This window comes from Oncorhynchus gorbuscha, linkage group LG01, assembly GCF_021184085.1.
Source record: "Oncorhynchus gorbuscha isolate QuinsamMale2020 ecotype Even-year linkage group LG01, OgorEven_v1.0, whole genome shotgun sequence".
NCBI classification, from domain to species: Eukaryota; Metazoa; Chordata; class Actinopteri; order Salmoniformes; family Salmonidae; genus Oncorhynchus; species Oncorhynchus gorbuscha.
The window spans coordinates 47814978-47829829 of NC_060173.1; the positions used below are offsets into that span (position 1 = coordinate 47814978).

The 14852-nt window shown below is 45.2% G+C and overlaps 1 long non-coding RNA gene across 1 annotated transcript; it reads right to left on the reverse strand.

The window, feature by feature from the left end:
• Positions 1-1095: 1095 nt before the first annotated feature.
• LOC124038981 lies at positions 1096-13915 on the reverse strand. Its single transcript, XR_006839494.1, has 4 exons — positions 13774-13915; positions 13563-13622; positions 1580-1616; positions 1096-1264 (listed from the first exon to the last, which is right to left on the reverse strand). It is a non-coding gene; the product is annotated as an uncharacterized LOC124038981 (long non-coding RNA).
• Between the last annotated feature and the right edge of the window lie 937 nt (positions 13916-14852).

Consider the following 14852-nt stretch of genomic DNA (forward strand, 5'->3'; position numbering starts at 1 on the left):
TCAGGCAGCAGAACGTTCTCCAAGGTGTCTCCAGACTATGTCACATGTGCTCAGTGTGAACCTGCTTTCATCTTTGAAGAGCACAGGGCGCCAGTGGCGAATTTGCCAATCTTGGTGTTCTCTGGCAAATGCCAAACGTCCTGCACGTCCTGCACGTAAGCACAATCCCCACCTGTGGACGTCGGGCCCTCATACCACCCTCATGAAGTCTGTTCCTGACTGTTTGAGCAGACACATGCACATTTGTGGCCTGCTGGAGGTCATTTTGCAGGGCTCTGGCAGTGCTTCTCCTGCTCCTCCTTGCACAAAGGCGGAGGTAGCGGTCCTGCTGCTGGGTTGTTGCCCTCCTATGGCCTCCTCCACGTCTCCTGATGTACTGGCCTGTCTCCTGGTAGCGCCTCCATGCTCTGGACACTACGCTGACAGACACAGCAAACCTTGCCACAGCTCGCATTGATGTGCCGTCCCGGATGAGCTGCACTACCTGAGCCACTTGTGTGGGTTGTAGACTCCGTCTCATGCTACCACTAGAGTGAAAGCACCACCAGCATTCAAAAGTGACCAAAACATCAGCCAGGAAGCATAGGAACTGAGAAGTGGTCTGTGGTCCCCACCTGCAGAACCACTCCTTTATTGGGGGTGTCTTGCTAAATGCCTATAATTTCCACCTGTTGTCTATTCCATTTGCAAAACAGCATGTGAATGTTATTGTCAATCAGTGTTGCTTCCTAAGTGGACAGTTTGATTTCACAGAAGTGTGATTGACTTGGAGTTACATTGTGCTGTTTAAGTGTTCCCTTTATTTTTTTGAGCAGTGTATATATTGTCCTCATCAAACTCGTTGATGGTCTGGGCCAACTTTTTAAGCAATGTGGCACCAGTGTCTACACAGTGTGTCTCTCAATGGTCGGATTCAGCGTTTTGCACAGATTCCAAGGAGGAAGTTTAAGATTGATTCATTTCCTTCAATTCATTGAGTTTCCATGCAAATCAAATCCATCCAAAATAAGCTTTAACACATACTGCAAAATCAATATGTAGCACAGAAGATAATTAAGTTAGGATTTTGTATGGCTGTATGGGTGATTTCACATGTCAGGTATTCAAAGCAGACCAAATGAGAATAAATTGGTCAGAGTGGTACGATACCTGCAGCTCAAGAAGACCCCCAGGCATATCCGGGAGCAGAGCAGTTATCTTCTATATACGCCGCCTTTTCCTTTACTGCTTCTTCCTCCAGCAGGGCAATCAAAAGCATCAAGCTCTAGAGAACAGGGGGAGAACGGGTGTTAGAGCAGCTAACACAGACCAAGACTAGGCAAAAACATGTGACTCACCAATGGAAACAAGGTGGCTTAGTGCAGAGTTTGTATTTCTCTTGATACCATCTTGTGCTACCATTTGTAAACATAGTTACTCTGTGGTTATTTGATTAGATAAGGAAAGATATTTGTATCTTATATCGCTGCTGTGTAAATAATTGACTTACTTGTATAGATAAAAGTCAAATAAAAAGAGAGCAAGAACAAAACAGCTTTCCATATTGGAGGGGAAAATTGGATTAGATCAGTATATTTACCATCAGATGACCACTGCGACTCGATGTCATCTTTTTCCTGTGAGATGAAGATGTAGACAAATTGTGACATGATATAGATCTGACAATCAAATCCAATTTTATTTGTCACATGCACCGGATACAACAGGAGTAGAACTTACAGTGAAATGCTTACTTACAAGCCCTTAACCAACAAAGCAGTTTTGTGGAAATACCCCCCAAAAAGTAAGAGATAAGAAAAACAAATAATTAAGGAGCAGCAGTAAATAACAATAGCAGGGTCATATACTGTACAGGGGGTACTGGAACAGTCAATGTGTCAATGTGCAGGGTCATATACTGTACAGGGGGTACTGGAACAGTCAATGTGTCAATGTGCAGGGTCATATACTGTACAGGGGGTACTGGAACAGTCAATGTGTCAATGTGCAGGGTCATATACTGTACGGGGGATACTGGAACAGTCAATGTGCAGGGTCATATACTGTACGGGGGATACTGGAACAGTCAATGTGTCAATGTGCAGGGTCATATACTGTACAGGGGATACTGGAACAGTCAATGTGTCAATGTGCAGGGTCATATACTGTACAGGGGGTACTGGAACAGTCAATGTGCAGGGTCATATACTGTACAGGGGATACTGGAACAGTCAATGTGCAGGGTCATATACTGTACAGGGGATACTGAAACAGTCAATGTGTCAATGTGCAGGGTCATATACTGTACAGGGGGTACTGGAACAGTCAATGTGTCAATGTGCAGGGTCATATACTGTACAGGGGATACTGGAACACTCAATGTGTCAATGTGCAGGGTCATATACTGTACAGGGGGTACTGGAACAGTCAATGTGTCAATGTGCAGGGTCATATACTGTACAGGGGATACTGGAACACTCAATGTGTCAATGTGCAGGGTCATATACTGTACAGGGGGTACTGGAACAGTCAATGTGTCAATGTGCAGGGTCATATACTGTACAGGGGATACTGGAACAGTCAATGTGTCAATGTGCAGGGTCATATACATTTACATTACATTTAAGTCATTTAGCAGACGCTCTTATCCAGAGCGACTTACAAATTGGTGCATTCACCTTAAGACATCCAGTGGGACAGTCACTTAACAATAGTGCATCTAAAACTTAGGGGGGGTGGGGTGAGAGGCAGGGGGTACTGGAACAGTCAATGTGTCAATGTGCAGGGTCATATACTGTACAGGGGATACTGGAACAGTCAATGTGTCAATGTGCAGGGTCATATACTGTACAGGGGATACTGGAACAGTCAATGTGTCAATGTGCAGGGTCATATACTGTACAGGGGATACTGGAACAGTCAATGTGTCAATGTGCAGGGTCATATACTGTACAGGGGGTACTGGAACAGTCAATGTGTCAATGTGCAGGGTCATATACTGTACAGGGGGTACTGGAACAGTCAATGTGTCAATGTGCAGGGTCATATACTGTACAGGGGTTAAAAGCAACTTAGCTGTCATTCATGCATAGATTTTTTGCACGGCTGGCCCTGGGAATTTAACCCACAAGCCTATCGTTGCAAGTGCTGTGCTCTAAGAACTGAGCCATAAAGCACCACACTTCAACTGAGATCGTAATACCTCACAATATGCAGAAACCAACAGTTAATACACAACTGCAATACTAGACACAGTTCAAAACAGTCAAGAGACAGGAGCACATTCTGGATGCTGGAGCACTATCAGATCCCACTATAATTCTCACCTATGAGAGAAACAATGATGAGAAATGAAGGGATACTGGAAAGTCAATGTGTCAATGTGCAGGGTCATATACTGTACAGGGGATACTGGAACAGTCAACGTGTCAATGTGCAGGGTCATATACTGTACAGGGGATACTGGAACAGTCAACGTGTCAATGTGCAGGGTCATATACTGTACAGGGGATACTGGAACAGTCAATGTGTCAATGTGCAGGGTCATATACTGTACTGGGGGTACAGTCAACTACAGTACTACAGTACTTCCGGTTGGAGCGAGTGGTCGCATCTGCACTTCGCTCCCGCGGGTAGTATAACTTTTTCATTATATTTCATTATAACACAACGGTTTGATTTGTCTAATCTTAGCAATTTCTTCTCAGCTAGCTACATAGCCGTCTTTGTATCAAAGATAATTGCGTAATTATCGTATTTCGCCGTCCTAACGTAGTCTTCACTAGCCAGCTAGCTAACGTCCACTGATTAGCTGCACTGGAGAAACTATTACACTCAACTGAACGACTTGATTAGTGTAGTGTTAGCTAGCTACATAGCTGTCTTTGCTGTCTTCATATCATCGTATCCAAGATAATTGTGTTGTTTAGGTTTAGAGTGTGTAGTCTTAGAGTGATTATCTTAATTTACCGAGGTTAGCTAGCCAGCTATTTGTCGTCCTTAACGTAGGAGACTCTGCTAGCTAGCCAACAGCTAGCCAACGCTAGCCAACGTCTTCTGAATAGAACTCAACAACCCGGTCGCATTCACAGGTAGTATCACATTTTCACTTCATTTCATTACAGTACAACGGTTTGATTTGTTTCATCGTAGCTAGCTACATAGCTAGCTACATAGCCGTCTTTGTATCAAAGATAATTGTGTTGTCTAGAGCGATTTTCTAGGTTCGCTAGCCAGCTATTGTCGTTCTTTTAACGCAACGTAACGTAAACAACACTGCTAGCTAGCCAGCTAGCCCCCGAATAGCAGCACTGTCGAAACTATTACACTCAACGGAACGACTTGATTAGTGTAGTGTCAACAACGCACCCACTGCCAGCTAGCCTACTTCAGCAGTACTGTATCATTTTAATCATTTTAGTCAATAAGATTCTTGCAACGTAAGCTTAACTTTCTGAACATTCGAGACGTGTAGTCCACTTGTCATTCCAATCTCCTTTGCATTAGCGTAGCCTCTTCTGTAGCCTGTCAACTATGTGTCTGTTTATCCCTGTTCTCTCCTCTCTGCACAGACCATACAAACGCTCCACACCGCGTGGCCGCGGCCACCCTACTCTGGTGGTCCCAGCGCGCACGACCCACGTGGAGTTCCAGGTCTCCGGTAGCCTCTGGAACTGCCAATCTGCGGTCAACAAGGCAGAGTTCATCTCAGCCTATGCCTCCCTCCAGTCCCTCGACTTCTTGGCACTGACGGAAACATGGATCACCACAGACAACACTGCTACTCCTACTGCTCTCTCTTCGTCCGCCCACGTGTTCTCGCACACCCCGAGAGCTTCTGGTCAGCGGGGTGGTGGCACCGGGATCCTCATCTCTCCCAAGTGGTCATTCTCTCTTTCTCCCCTTACCCATCTGTCTATCGCCTCCTTTGAATTCCATGCTGTCACAGTTACTAGCCCTTTCAAGCTTAACATCCTTATCATTTATCGCCCTCCAGGTTCCCTCGGAGAGTTCATCAATGAGCTTGATGCCTTGATAAGCTCCTTTCCTGAGGACAGCTCACCTCTCACAGTTCTGGGCGACTTTAACCTCCCCACGTCTACCTTTGACTCTTTCCTCTCTGCCTCCTTCTTTCCACTCCTCTCCTCTTTTGACCTCACCCTCTCACCTTCCCCCCTACTCACAAGGCAGGCAATACGCTCGACCTCATCTTTACTAGATGCTGTTCTTCCACTAACCTCATTGCAACTCCTCCAAGTCTCCGACCACTACCTTGTATCCTTTTCCCTCTCGCTCTCATCCAACACCTCCCACACTGCCCCTACTCGGATGGTATCGCGCCGTCCCAACCTTCGCTCTCTCTCCCCAGCTACTCTCTCCTCTTCCATCCTATCATCTCTTCCCTCCGCTCAAACCTTTTCCCACCTATCTCCTGATTCTGCCTCCTCAACCCTCCTCTCCTCCCTCTCTGCATCCCTTGACTCTCTATGTCCCCTATCCTCCAGGCCGGCTCGGTCCTCCCCTCCCGCTCCGTGGCTCGATGACTCATTGCGAGCTCACAGAACAGAGCTCCGGGCAGCCGAGCGGAAATGGAGGACAACTCGCCTCCCTGCGGACCTGGCATCCTTTCACTCCCTCCTCTCTACATTTTCCTCCTCTGTCTCTGCTGCTAAAGCCACTTTCTACCACGCTAAATTCCAAGCATCTGCCTCTAACCCTAGGAAGCTCTTTGCCACCTTCTCCTCCCTCCTGAATCCTCCTCCCCCCCCCCCCTCCTCCCTCTCTGCAGATGACTTCGTCAACCATTTTGAAAAGAAGGTCGATGACATCCGATCCTCGTTTGCTAAGTCAAACGACACCGCTGGTTCTGCTCACACTGCCCTACCCTGTGCTCTGACCTCTTTCTCCCCTCTCTCTCCAGATGAAATCTCGCGTCTTGTGACGGCCGGCCGCCCAACAACCTGCCCGCTTGACCCTATCCCCACCTCTCTTCTCCAGACCATTTCCGGAGACCTTCTCCCTTACCTCACCTCGCTCATCAACTCATCCCTGACCGCTGGCTACGTCCCTTCCATCTTCAAGAGAGCGAGAGTTGCACCCCTTCTGAAAAAACCTACACTCGATCCCTCCGATGTCAACAATTACAGACCAGTATCCCTTCTTTCTTTTCTCTCCAAAACTCTTGAACGTGCCGTCCTTGGCCAGCTCTCCCGCTATCTCTCTCTGAATGACCTTCTTGATCCAAATCAGTCAGGTTTCAAGACTAGTCATTCAACTGAGACGGCTCTCCTCTGTATCACGGAGGCACTCCGCACTGCTAAAGCTAACTCTCTCTCCTCTGCTCTCATCCTTCTAGATCTATCGGCTGCCTTCGATACTGTGAACCATCAGATCCTCCTCTCCACCCTCTCCGAGTTGGGCATCTCCGGCGCGGCCCACGCTTGGATTGCGTCCTACCTGACAGGTCGCTCCTTCCAGGTGGCGTGGCGAGAATCTGTCTCCTCACCACGCGCTCTCACCACTGGTGTCCCCCAGGGCTCTGTTCTTGGCCCTCTCCTATTCTCGCTATACATCAAGTCACTTGGCTCTGTCATAACCTCACATGGTCTCTCTTATCATTGCTATGCAGACGACACACAATTAATCTTCTCCTTTCCCCCTTCTGATGACCAGGTGGCGAATCGCATCTCTGCATGTCTGGCAGACATATCAGTGTGGATGACGGATCACCACCTCAAGCTGAACCTCGGCAAGACGGAGCTGCTCTTCCTCCCGGGGAAGGACTGCCCGTTCCATGATCTCGCCGTCACGGTTGACAACTCCATTGTGTCCTCCTCCCAGAGCGCCAAGAACCTTGGCGTGATCCTGGACAACACCCTGTCGTTCTCAACCAACATCAAGGCGGTGGCCCGTTCCTGTAGGTTCATGCTCTACAACATCCGCAGAGTACGACCCTGCCTCACACAGGAAGCGGCGCAGGTCCTAATCCAGGCACTTGTCATCTCCCGTCTGGATTACTGCAACTCGCTGTTGGCTGGGCTCCCTGCCTGTGCCATTAAACCCCTTCAACTCATCCAGAACGCCGCAGCCCGTCTGGTGTTCAACCTTCCCAAGTTCTCTCACGTCACCCCGCTCCTCCGTTCTCTCCACTGGCTTCCAGTTGAAGCTCGCATCCGCTACAAGACCATGGTGCTTGCCTACAGAGCTGTGAGGGGAACGGCACCTCAGTACCTCCAGGCTCTGATCAGGCCCTACACCCAAACAAGGGCACTGTGTTCATCCACCTCTGGCCTGCTCGCCTCCCTACCACTGAGGAAGTACAGCTCCCGCTCAGCCCAGTCAAAACTGTTCGCTGCCCTGGCCCCCCAATGGTGGAACAAACTCCCTCACGACGCCAGGACAGCGGAGTCAATCACCACCTTCCGGAGACACCTTAAACCCCACCTCTTTAAGGAATACCTAGGATAGGATAAGTAATCCCTCTCACCCCCCCCTCAAGATTTAGATGCACTATTGTAAAGTGACTGTTCCACTGGATGTCATAAGGTGAATGCACCAATTTGTAAGTCGCTCTGGATAAGAGCGTCTGCTAAATGACTTAAATGTAAATGTAAATGTAATGTGTCAATGTGCGGGGGTACCGATGTCGAGGTAATTGAGGTAATTATGTACATGGAGATGGGGTTATTAAAGTGGCTATACATTGATAATAGAGTTGCAGCAGCGTGGGAGGGCGGTGCAAATAGTCTGGGCAGCCATTCGATTAGCTTGCCATGCGGTAGCAGAGAGAATAGTCTGTGACTATTTGGGGAGTTTCTCCCATTCTTCTCTGTAGATCCTCTCAATCTCTGTCAGGTTGGATGGGGAACGTTGCTGCACAGCTATTTTCAGGGTCTTTCCCGAGATGTTCGATCGGGTTCAAGTCCGGGCTCTGGCTGGACCACTCAAGGACATTCAGAGACTTGATCCGAAGCCACACCTGCTTAGTCTTTGCTGTGTGCTTAGGGTCGTTGTCCTGTTGAAAGGTGAACCTTTGCCCCAGTCTGAGGTCCTGAGTGCTCTAGAGCAGGTTTTCATCAAGGATCTCTCTGTCCTTTGCTCCGTTCATCTTTGCCTCGATCCTGACTAGTCTCACAGTCACTGCCAGCATCATGCTTCACCGTATAGTGCCAGGTCTCCTCCAGACGTAACGCTTGGCATTAAGGCATCATCAGACCAGATAATCTTGTTTGTCATATACTGAGAGTCCTTTAGGTACCTTTTGGCAAACTCCAAGCGGGCTGTCATGTGCTTTTTACGGAGGAGTTGCTTCCGTTTAGTCACTCTACCATAAAAGCCTGATTCTGTGCTGCAGGGTGGGTTGTCCTTCTGAAAGCTTCTCCCATCTCCACAGAAGAACTCTGAAGCTCTGTCAGAATGACCATCAGGTTCTTGGTCACCTCCCTGACCAAGGCCCTTCTCCCACGATTGATCAGTTTGGCTGGGAGCCACAAAGGTTAAGACTTCATATATATACAGTACCGTTCAAAAGTCTGTAACTTATAAATATCCTTGGTTTTAAAGAAAATCATTTTTTTGTCCAGACTTGAAAAGAAAAAGAGCTGCAAAGAAAAAGCCATATCTCAGACTGGCAAATTAAAAGAAAAGATTAAAATGGGCAAAAGAACACAGCCACTGGACAGAGGACCTCTGCCAAGAAGGTCAGCATCCCGGAGTCGCCTCTTCACTGTTGACGTTGAGACTGGTGTTTTGCGGGTACTAAACTCAGCAAAAAAAGAAACGTCCCTTTTTCAGTACCCTCTTTCAAAGAGAATTCGTAAAAATCAAAATAACTTCACAGATCTTCATTGTAAAGTGTTTAAACACTGTTTCCCATGCTTGTTCAATCAATATTAAACAATTAATGAACATGCCTCTGTGGAACGGTCGTTAAGACACTAACAGCTCACAGACAGTAGGCAATTAAAGTCACAGTTATGAAAACTTAGGACACTAAAGAGGCCTTTCTACTGACTCTGAAAAACACCAAACGAACGATGCCCAGGGTCCCTGCTCATTAGGCATGCTGCAAGGAGGCATGAGGACTGTGGATATGGTCAGGGGGAAGAATGGCAATGTCTGTACTATGAGACGCCTAAGACAGCGCTACAGGGAGACAGGACGGACAGCTGATCGTCCGCGCAGTGGCATACCACGTGTAACAACACCTGCACAGGATCGGTACATCCGAACATCACACCTGCGGGACAGGCACAGGATGACAACAACAACTCCCCGAGTTACACCAGGAATGCACAATCCCTCCATCAGTGCTCAGACTGTCCGCAATAGGCTGAGAGAGGCAGGACTGAGGGCTTGTAGGCCTGTTGTAAGGCAGGTCCTCACTAGACATCACTGGAACAGCCTGGACTGGCAAAAAGTGCTCTTCACTGACGAGTTGCGGTTTTGTCTCACCAGGGGTGATGGTCAGATTCACGTTTATAGTCAAAGGAATGAGCGTTACACTGAGTCCTGTACTCTGGAGCGGGATCGATTTGGAGGTGGAGGGTCCATCATGGTCTGGGGTGGTGTGTCACAGCATCATCTGACTGAGCTTGTTGTCATTGCAGGCAATGTCAACGTTGTGCGTTACAGGGACATCCTACAGAGACATCCTCCTCCCTCATGTGGTACTCTTCCTGCAGGCTCATCCTGACATGACACTTCAGCATGACAATGCCACCAGCCATACTGCTCGTTCTGTGCATGATTTCCTGCAAGAGGGGGATGTCAGTGTTCTGCCATGGCCAGCGAAGAGCCCGGATCTCAATCCCATTGAGCACGTCTGGGACCTGTTGGACCGGAGAGGGAGGGCTAGGGCCCGGGAACTTGCAGGTGCCTTGGTGGAAGAGTGGGGTAACATCTCACAGAAAGAACTGGCAAATCTGGTGTAGTCCATGAGGAGGAGATACACTGCAGTACTTAATGCAGCTGGTGGCCACACCAGATACTGACTGTTACTTTTGATTTTGATCCCCCTTTGTTCAGGGACACATTATTCAATTTCTGATAGCCACATGTCCATGGAACTTGTTCAGTTTATGTCTCAGTTGTTGAATCTTGTTATGTTCATAAAAATATTTACACATGTTATGTTTGCTGACAATAAATGCAGATGACAGTGAGAGGACGTTCAGTTAAGAACAAATTCTTATTTTCAATGATGGCCTAGAAACAGTGGGTTAACTGCCTTGTTCAGGGGCAGAACGACAGATTTGTACCTTGTCAGCTCGGGGATTCGATCTTGCAGTCATTCGGTTACTATTCCAACACTCCAACCACTAGGCTACCTGCCACCCCATATAAGATGACCTGGCCTCCACAATCTCCCGACCAACCAAGTTGGGATGGTTTGGGATGAGTTTGACGGCAGAGTGAAGGAAAAGCAGCCAACAAATGCTCAGCATATGTGGGAACTCCTTCAAGACTGTTGGAAAAGCATTCCAGGTGAAGCTGGTTAAGAGAATGCCAAGATTGTGTAAAGCTGTCATTAACGCAAAGGGTGACTATTTGAAGAATCTCAAATATAAAATATATTTTGTTTTGTTTAGCACTTTTTTGGTTACTACATGATTCCATGTACAATGTAGAAAATAGTAAAATAAAGAAAAACTTTTGAATGAGTAGGTGTTCTAAAACTTTTTACTTATAGTGTATACAATTTACATAGAGTTTGGAGAAATGACAACACTAAAAAATAAGCGAATAGTTCAAAAAAGTTCAATATCACTTATTTTTTGTAAAGAATGCTACAATCTTACTCAAACAAAATGCAACTTGTTTTAATAATTCATGAAATAAAAAGGTTTCATATTCTGATCATTGTTTATACTTCATTTCTATGCATTCCTGACATCTAGAAGACGAGGCTCCCTTGAGCATCTTCATGCATGCAATCTGTCTACGAAGTAAACTATTGACCTAGACGGCTCAAACTATTGAGCTAACTATACCTCCTGAATAGCTAAATTCACATTTGGTGACGCAAAACATTCCAGCAATGAAATAAAAGCAATTTAAGCATTTAAATTCCTTAATATCTTCCTTAAATTCCTTAATATCTGTCAATCATGTGCACATAATGAATCATTACAAATAACATATTTTACATACAAAACTAACTACAGTGTGGATACAGACCTATATTTACCTCCATAATTATACTGTATGCCATTTAACAGATGCTTTTAACCAAAAGCAACTTAGCTGTCATTCATGCATAGATTTTTTGCACGGCTGGCCCTGGGAATTTAACCCACAAGCCTATCGTTGCAAGTGCTGTGCTCTACAAACTGAGCCATAAAGCACCACACTTCAACTGAGATCGTAATACCTCACAATATGCAGAAACCAACAGTTAATACACAACTGCAATACTAGACACAGTTCAAAACAGTCAAGAGACAGGAGCACATTCTGGATGCTGGAGCACTATCAGATCCCACTATAATCCTCACCTATGAGAGAAACAATGATGAGAAATGAAGAGCAGCTGTGAGAGGATGGCAAGCCACTGGCAGATGAGCGAGGCAGTACACTGTATTAAATGCTAATAGTGGATGTCAGTTGTCTATCCCTCCCTCTACTTGGTATTCTTTCCTACGATCTTTATGGTAATAGAAAAGGATGCTGCCGGCCCCCTGTCAGCCTGATATACTGCCCTCTCATGCCCTGTAATATCATCATATCCTAACATCCGCAAGCGAAGGTTGGCTCTTGCATTATTCTACATCATGAGAGGTGACACATGTCATGAGGGTCAGTCTGGGCCCCAAGCTTAATATAGGCTCCACACCGACCAACCAGATAACTACAGTATCAATACAATTTGCACGTCTTGCTCTGTAACGTAAACAATAAAAAAACAACATGCAACTGCTTGTCACAATTTCATCCCTCTCTCTCTCTCTCTCTCTCTCTCTCTCTCTCTCTCTCTCTCTCTCTCTCTATATATATATATATATATATATATATATATATATATATATATATATATATATATATATATATATATATATATATATCCCTCTATAGCTTTCTTGTTGTGATTGAGTTTTAATCAATTAATGCTAAATAATGTGGTCATAGTAGGCTTACGTTACAGGGCCAGATGTTATACTTCTTGGAAATAGTAAATCTTACTATTTAGAGTCGCTGACACCCTTCACTGTAACGTATTATGTATTGCGGCGGTGCTTCAGGATCTGATGGTAGGATAGGTAGGGGGTCTGATCCATACGTTGACCACATCTATACTGTTTATTTACTGTGGGTAATTTGGTGCCAGAATTAGCTTGCTAAACATGTAGGCCTAGTCCTGTATTCCCCAGCCATGTAACTAAAGGCATAAATCATCTGCCAAAATGTAATGGTCCCTACTAGACACATGTATTGGAATATGTGGTGGCAAATATTTCCGCGGCTCTTCATTGGATATTGTAGGCGTCCTCTAATTTGGGGAGAAGGGCTCCTCCTGTATTAGTGACACGCAAACTTGGAATGCAACGTTTGCCTAATGTGAAACTGTAAGAGAATCTGTCCGTTAAAGACACAGTCGGTTAAATTTGATATCCAGAGAAGTGTCACGGTGAAAAGTAACAGGGACGATTTTGCAAATGGGCCTTGCAGCAACCAAGAAATAGAGGCAGAGACCAAGACAGACACCAAGATGTAGAGACAGAGACCAAGACAGACACCAAGAAATAGAGGCAGAGACCAAGACAGACACCAAGACGTAGAGACAGAGACCAAGACAGACACCAAGACGTAGAGACAGGGACCAAGACAGACACCAAGATGTAGAGACAGAGACCAAGACAGACACCAAGACGTAGAGACAGAGACCAAGACAGACACCAAGACATAGAGACAGAGACCAAGACAGACACCAAGACGTAGAGACAGAGACCAAGACAGACACCAAGACGTAGAGACAGAGACCAAGACAGACACCAAGATGTAGAGACAGAGACCAAGACAGACACCAAGATGTAGAGACAGAGACCAAGACAGACACCAAGACGTAGAGACAGAGACCAAGACAGACACCAAGACGTAGAGACAGAGACCAAGACAGACACCAAGACGTAGAGACAGAGACCAAGACAGACACCAAGACGTAGAGACAGAGACCAAGACAGACACCAAGACGTAGAGACAGAGACCAAGACAGACACCAAGACGTAGAGACAGGGACCAAGACAGACACCAAGACGTAGAGACAGGGACCAAGACAGACACCAAGACGTAGAGACAGGGACCAAGACAGACACCAAGATGTAGAGACAGAGACCAAGACAGACACCAAGACATAGAGACAGGGACCAAGACAGACACCAAGATGTAGAGACAGAGACCAAGACAGACACCGAGACGTAAACAGGGGAATCATGCACCCTATGGTTTATCAGCTTATATATAGAAGATATTGTCACACATTGCTTACACAGAGTTATGATCCTGTAGGCTTCAACAATGCCATCACACAACCATTTCCTTTTCACCTCATAAAGCACCATGATCTAAACAGTACTTACATCACTCACCCAAATGTCCTTTTTCCATTAGACGTCTCAATTGTTCATGTTCCCAGACTGAATTCTGCACTGTAATTGACAATAAAACCAAGGCACTTGTCAATAAATCACATTGTAAGTGTTGTAAGTGAAAGGTAAAGATAGGTGTACTACACGGATGGTCGATGTATTGATTCGTTCTTACATCGTCCAGCAAACAGGTTTCTTATTTCTTCCTTACCTGCAGTTGTGTGAGCTATGGTGGGGCAGTAGAGGGCATCATATCCATGCTAGTCCTCCACTGCCCCGCTCTCACAGCACCAACCTAATGTTTCACAAGACAAAACAAAACATACGTTTGTCATCATGAATACTCAACTACCCTGGTCAACACATGCATGCTGATTTTTGCGTGAGAAATACTAACAATCCTAAATTTTAACTCTTTATTAAGCTTTATAGCATGTATTAAATGTAATTTGTTTACAAACATTGGAGTAAAGCAAGCTTGTATTTTGGGTTCTGATGGGGCACGACACTTGAACTAAGCTCATGAGGCATTTATAAGTATTATTCTTCAAGAGTAAATGGGTATATATCATTCATTTAGGATTCCAAGATTGCCCCTTTAAAATGACTCTCATGAATAAGCCATTACAAATGCTTACAAAACTGTATAGGCCTATATGATCATTCATGTTATAAATGCTTATGAACTGTAATGCTATTTCTGCTTGTAAAAGTTTATAAATGTTTACAAATGATAGATTGCAAATAATTAATTAAGACATTCATAAAATGTGTTATAACATGTTATGTTCATGTTATGTTCATTCTTCATTACTTATATCAAATGAGTGTTGTAGTTTAGTGTCAGTACAGATAAAACATCAACAATTGATTAAATCCTAGCTTAAATATGTTTCTATCAGTTTTAATGCACAACATGCTGACACAATAAAAATATACCATACCAGTTATAGGAGTCGTAATTACCTCAAGTTCACTAGGTCAGCAGATTGACACAGAGAGAGAGAGAGACAGGGGCAGAGGGGAGGCAAGGAGAACAGGTGTTCCACTGACATCTTGTGGTTTTGGTTAATACATATAAATAGTTTATTGTTATACTATTTAAAAAGTTATGCAATGATTAATTCATGAAATTAATATTTATAACAGGAGAGCAAAAGAGTACATGCACAGAGAATATTCCTTTTGGTGTGTGTGATATGTTCCAATAAATCAAGTCCTAGGTTTACAGTCCTTTAGTTATTCCGTTTGTTTTTTACACCTAGCTTTTCATGCCCATTATCTTCTATT